The sequence below is a fragment of the Rhinoraja longicauda genome, unplaced genomic scaffold, assembly GCF_053455715.1.
Source record: "Rhinoraja longicauda isolate Sanriku21f unplaced genomic scaffold, sRhiLon1.1 Scf000146, whole genome shotgun sequence".
Classification (NCBI taxonomy): domain Eukaryota; kingdom Metazoa; phylum Chordata; class Chondrichthyes; order Rajiformes; family Arhynchobatidae; genus Rhinoraja; species Rhinoraja longicauda.
In genome coordinates this window covers 142,501-147,500 of record NW_027601364.1, presented here as the reverse complement: position 1 = coordinate 147,500, position 5,000 = coordinate 142,501, and positions in this window count along the sequence as shown.

Below are 5,000 nucleotides of genomic sequence, written 5' to 3'. Positions count from 1 at the left end.
TTAGCGGCGCCGTGGTTGTGCTGGCGGTGACCATGGCTGCCTGCTCCTTTGGTTCACGATGTCCCCGCCGAAGGCGGCGTACTTTAAAGTACTGCAGCTCGAGCGCACAAGGTGCGCGGGGAATTGTTAGCGGCGCCGTCGTTGTGCTGGCGGTGACCATGGCTGCCTGCTCCTTTGGTTCACGATGTCCCCGCCGAAGGCGGCGTACTTTAAAGTGCTGCAGCTCGAGCGCACCATGTGCGTGGGGAATTGTTAGCGGGGGCGTCGTTGTGCTGGGGGCTGACTGTCCCTAGTGGGTATAGGATAATGTTAATGTACGGGGATCGCTGGGCGGCACGGACTTGGAGGGCCGAAAAGGCCTGTTTCCGGCTGTATGTGTATGATATGATATGATATGATGCCTGCCTGCTCATTTGGTTCATGATGTCCACGCGGCAGGCGGAATATTTTAAAAGCACTGTTCTGTACGAAGTGCACAATGTCCGTTGGGGAAATGCAGCTGGGGGTCGGTCGACCGGCTGACGACGCCTGCCTGCCGATTTGGTTCACGATGTCCCCGCCGAAGGCGGCATACTTGAAAGTACCGCCGTTCGCGGCGCGCAATTTGCGGGGGGAGGAATTGTTAGTGCACGTCTGTGTGCTAGGTGACGATGCTTGCCGACTTGGTTCATGCCGTCCACGCCGAAGACGGCGCCGTTTAAAGTACTGCCGCTCGAGGTGCACAATTTGCGGGGGAATTGTTAATGGGCGTCGGCGTGCTGGGTGACGATGTGGAGATGTGGAACGCCGAGCCAGATCTATCTTATTTGTTTGCTTGGCCCACTGGACTTTGCGTGGGCTTTGCAACACTGTGTGCTAGGTTAAATCACGGCCAATAGAGTGAGTGTTTTTAATGATCCTGATCTGATAAGGGGACTAGAGGTAAAAGAGCCGTTAGGAGGCAGTGATCACAACACGATAAGTTTTACTCTGCAAATGGAAAGGTAGAAGGGAAAATCGGAAGTGTCTGTATTACAGTATAGCAAAGGGGATTACAGAGGCATGAGGCGGGAGCTGGCCAAAATTGACTGGAAGGAGGCCCTAGCAGGGAAGACGGTAGAACAGCAATGGCAGGTATTCCAGGGAATAATGCAGAGGTTGCAGGATCAATTTATTCCAAAGAGGTGGAAAGACTCTAAGGGGAGTAAGAGACACCTGTGGCTGACAAGGGAAGTCAGGGACAGCATAAAAATTAAGGAGAGGAGGTATAACATAGCAAAGAAGAGTGGGAAGACAGAGGATTGGGACTCTTTTAAAGAGCAACAAAAGTTAACTAAAGAGGCAATGCGGGGAGAAAAGATGAGGTGCGAGGGTAAACTAGCCAATAATATAAAGGAGGATAGCAAAAGTTTTTTTAGGTACGTGAAGAGGAAAAAAATAGTCAAGGCAAATGTGGGTCCCTTGAAGACAGAAACGGGGGAATTTATTATGGGGAACAAAGAAATGGCAGACGAGTTAAACCGTTACTTTGGGTCTGTCTTCACTGAGGAAGATACACACAATCTCCCAAATGTTCTAGGGGCCGGAGAACCTAGGGTGATGGAGGAACTGAAGGAAATCCACATTAGGCAGGAAATGGTTTTGGGTAGACTGATGGGACTGAAGGCTGATAAATCCCCAGGGCCTGATGGTCTGCATCCCAGGGTACCTAAGGAGGTGGCTCTAGAAATAGTGGAAGCATTGGAGATCATTTTTCAATGTTCTATATAGATTCAGGATCAGTTCCTGTGGATTGGAGGATAGCAAATGTTATCCCACTTTTTAAGAAGGGAGGGAGAGAGAAAACGGGTAATTATAGACCAGTTAGTCTGACATCAGTGGTGGGGAAGATGCTGGAGTCAATTAGAAAAGACGAAATTGCTGAGCATTTGGATAGCAGTAACAGGATCATTGCGAGTCAGCATGGATTTACGAAGGGGAAATCATGCTTGACAAATCTACTGGAATGTTTTGAGGATGTAACTAGGAAAATTGACAGGGGAGAGTCAGTGGACGTGGTGTACCTCGACTTTCAGAAAGCCTTCGACAAGCTCCCACATAGGAGATTAGTGGGCAAAATTAGGGCACGTGGTATTGGGGGTAGGGTACTGACATGGATAGAAAATTGGTTGACAGACGGAAAGCAAAGAGTGGGTATAAATGGGTCCCTCTCGGAATGGCAGGCAGTGACCAGTGGGGTACCGCAAGGTTCGGTGCTGGGACCCCAGCTATTTACGATATGCATTAATGACTTAGACGGAGGGATTAAAAGTACCATTAGCAAATTTGCAGATGATACTAAGCTGGAGGGTAGTGTGAATTGTGAGGAAGATGCAATAAGGCTGCAGGATGACTTGGACAGGTTGTGTGAGTGGGCGGATACATGGCAGATGCAGTTTAATGTAGATAAGTGCGAGGTTATTCACTTTGGAAGTAAGAGTAGAAAGGCAGATTATTGTCTGAATGGTGTCAAGTTAGGAGGAGGGGGAGTTCAACGAGATCTGGATGTCCTAGTGCATCAGTCAATGAAAGGAAGCATGCAGGTACAGCAGGCAGTGAAGAAAGCCAATGGAATGTTGGCCTTCGTAACCAGAGGAGTTGAGTATAGGAGCAAAGAGGTCCTTCTACAGTTGTAGCGGGCCCTGGTGAGACCGCACCTGGAGTACTGTGTGCAGTTTTGGTCTCCAAATTTGAGGAAGGATATTCTTGCTATGGAGGGCGTGCAGCGTAGGTTCACTAGGTTAATTCCCGGAATGGCGGGACGGTCGTATGTTGAAAGGCTGGAGCGATTGGGCTTGTATACACTGGTATTTAGAAGAATGAGGGGGGATCTTATTGAAACATATACGATAATTAGGGGATTGGACACATTAGAGGCAGGAAACATGTTCCCAATGTTGGGGGAGTCCAGAACAAGGGGCCACCGTTTAAGAATAAGGGGTAGGCCATTTAGAACGGAGATGAGGAAGAACCTTTTCAGTCAGAGAGTGGTGAAGGTGTGGAATTCTCTGCCTCAGAAGGCAGTGGAGGCCAGTTCGTTGGATGCTTTCAAGAGAGAGCTGGATAGAGCTCTTAAGGATAACGGAGTGAGGGGGTATGGGGAGAAGGCAGGAACGGGGTACTGATTGAGAGTGATCAGCCATGATCGCATTGAATGGCGGTGCTGGCTCGAAGGGCTGAATGGCCGACTCCTGCACCTATTGTCTATTGTCTATTGTCTATAATCAACCACTTTATTTTGCCCGTCTTTGTGACTCCTCTTTGACACGTCGATCACCGCTGAGGCTGTTTTACCTGTTTCCCCTATGTACCGTAAGGTACACTCCTTACATTGAACTGCATACACCCCATTATTTCGCTCACGGGTTATCCTCTGTGCTATCCAGTCTCTCCTGTCACCCTGTTCTATGTTTTTGTCTATTACCCAGTGGGAGCAGGCCCCATATTGACATTAATTTGTAACCCTACTGCTCCCCTCGTCTGCTGGTTTTATCACCATCTCATGTTTATCCCTCAGCTCTGCCGTGGTCTCCCTCTCTTTTTTTCTGGTGAGGTTCGGCCTATCCTTTGTCATGGGCATATCCCAGGCTGTTTTAGTAACGTTCTTTTAAAACGTGTCGTGTTTGTTTGGCTTTACCCACGTTCCAGCATTAGAGGCCAATTTTTGCAATGTTTCCTGGGTGGGATTTGCCGGTTTTACAAATGGTGTCACTATCTCACCCTGCTTCCTGATACCCTTATGGGGTCGGCTCTGTTCTTGCAGAACCCTCGGGTGGTGCAGAGTCTGGGCCTTGTTATCAATATCTTGCCCTGCTTCCCGATACCCTTGCGGGTTCGGCTCTGTTCTTGCAGATCCCTCAGGTGGTGCAGAGTCTGGGCGGCATCGTCACCCAGCACACCGACGCCCACTGAAAATTACCCACGCACAGTGCGCGCCTGGAGCGGCAGTAGTTCAAACTACCCCTACCCCTACCCCTACCCCTACCGCTACCCCTACCCCTACCCCTACCCCTAACCCTAACCCTAACCCTAACCCTAACCCTAACCCTAACCCTAACCCTAACCCTAACCCTAACCCTAACCCTAACCCTAACCCTAACCCTAACCCTAACCCTAACCCTAACCCTAACCCTGACCCTAATGCAGGCAGAGTTATTTATAAAGTGGCCCAGACTCTGCACCACCTGAGGGTTTTGTAACAGAACCAACCCCATAAGGGTTTCAGGAAGCAGGGCAAGATATTGATAACAAGGCGCAGACTCTGCACCACCTCAGGGTTCTGCAAGAACAGAGCCGACCCCATAAGGGCATCAGGAATCAGGGCAAGATATTGATAAAATGGCCCAGACTCTGCACCACCTGAGGGTTCTGCAAGAACAGAGCCGACCCCATAAGGGCATCAGGAAGCAGGGCAAGATATTGGTAACAAGGCCCACGGGGAAGGCGGCATACTTTGGGGTTATTTTGTAGTGAGTTTTGAAGGCATGTGCTAGTGTTACGCATACCGAGGGCGCGCAAAGTTCGGCGCGCCCGGGCCAAAACGCCTCTGCTGGCCGCGGCCGAGTCGGCCGACGGATTGCCACGGACTTGCTTGACGACCTGTCACTCTCCGTGCATCGGTTGCACGCCCGGTTCGTCCTTTCCATTTGTTTCATGATGTACACGCGGCAGGCGGAATATTTTAAAAGCACTGTTCTGTTCGAAGTGCACAATGGCCGTTGGGGCAATGCAACTGGGGGTCGGTCGACCGGCTGACGACGCCTGCCTGCCGATTTGGTTCACGATGTCCCCGCCGAAGGCGGCATACTTGAAAGTACTGCCGTTCGCGGCGCGCAATTTGCAGGGGGGAGGAATTGTTAGTGGACGTCTGTGTGCTGGGTGACGATGCTTGCCGACTTGGTTCATGCCGTCCACGCCGAAGACGGCGCCGTTTAAAGTACTGCCGCTCGAGGTGCACAATTTGCGGGGGAATTGTTATTGGG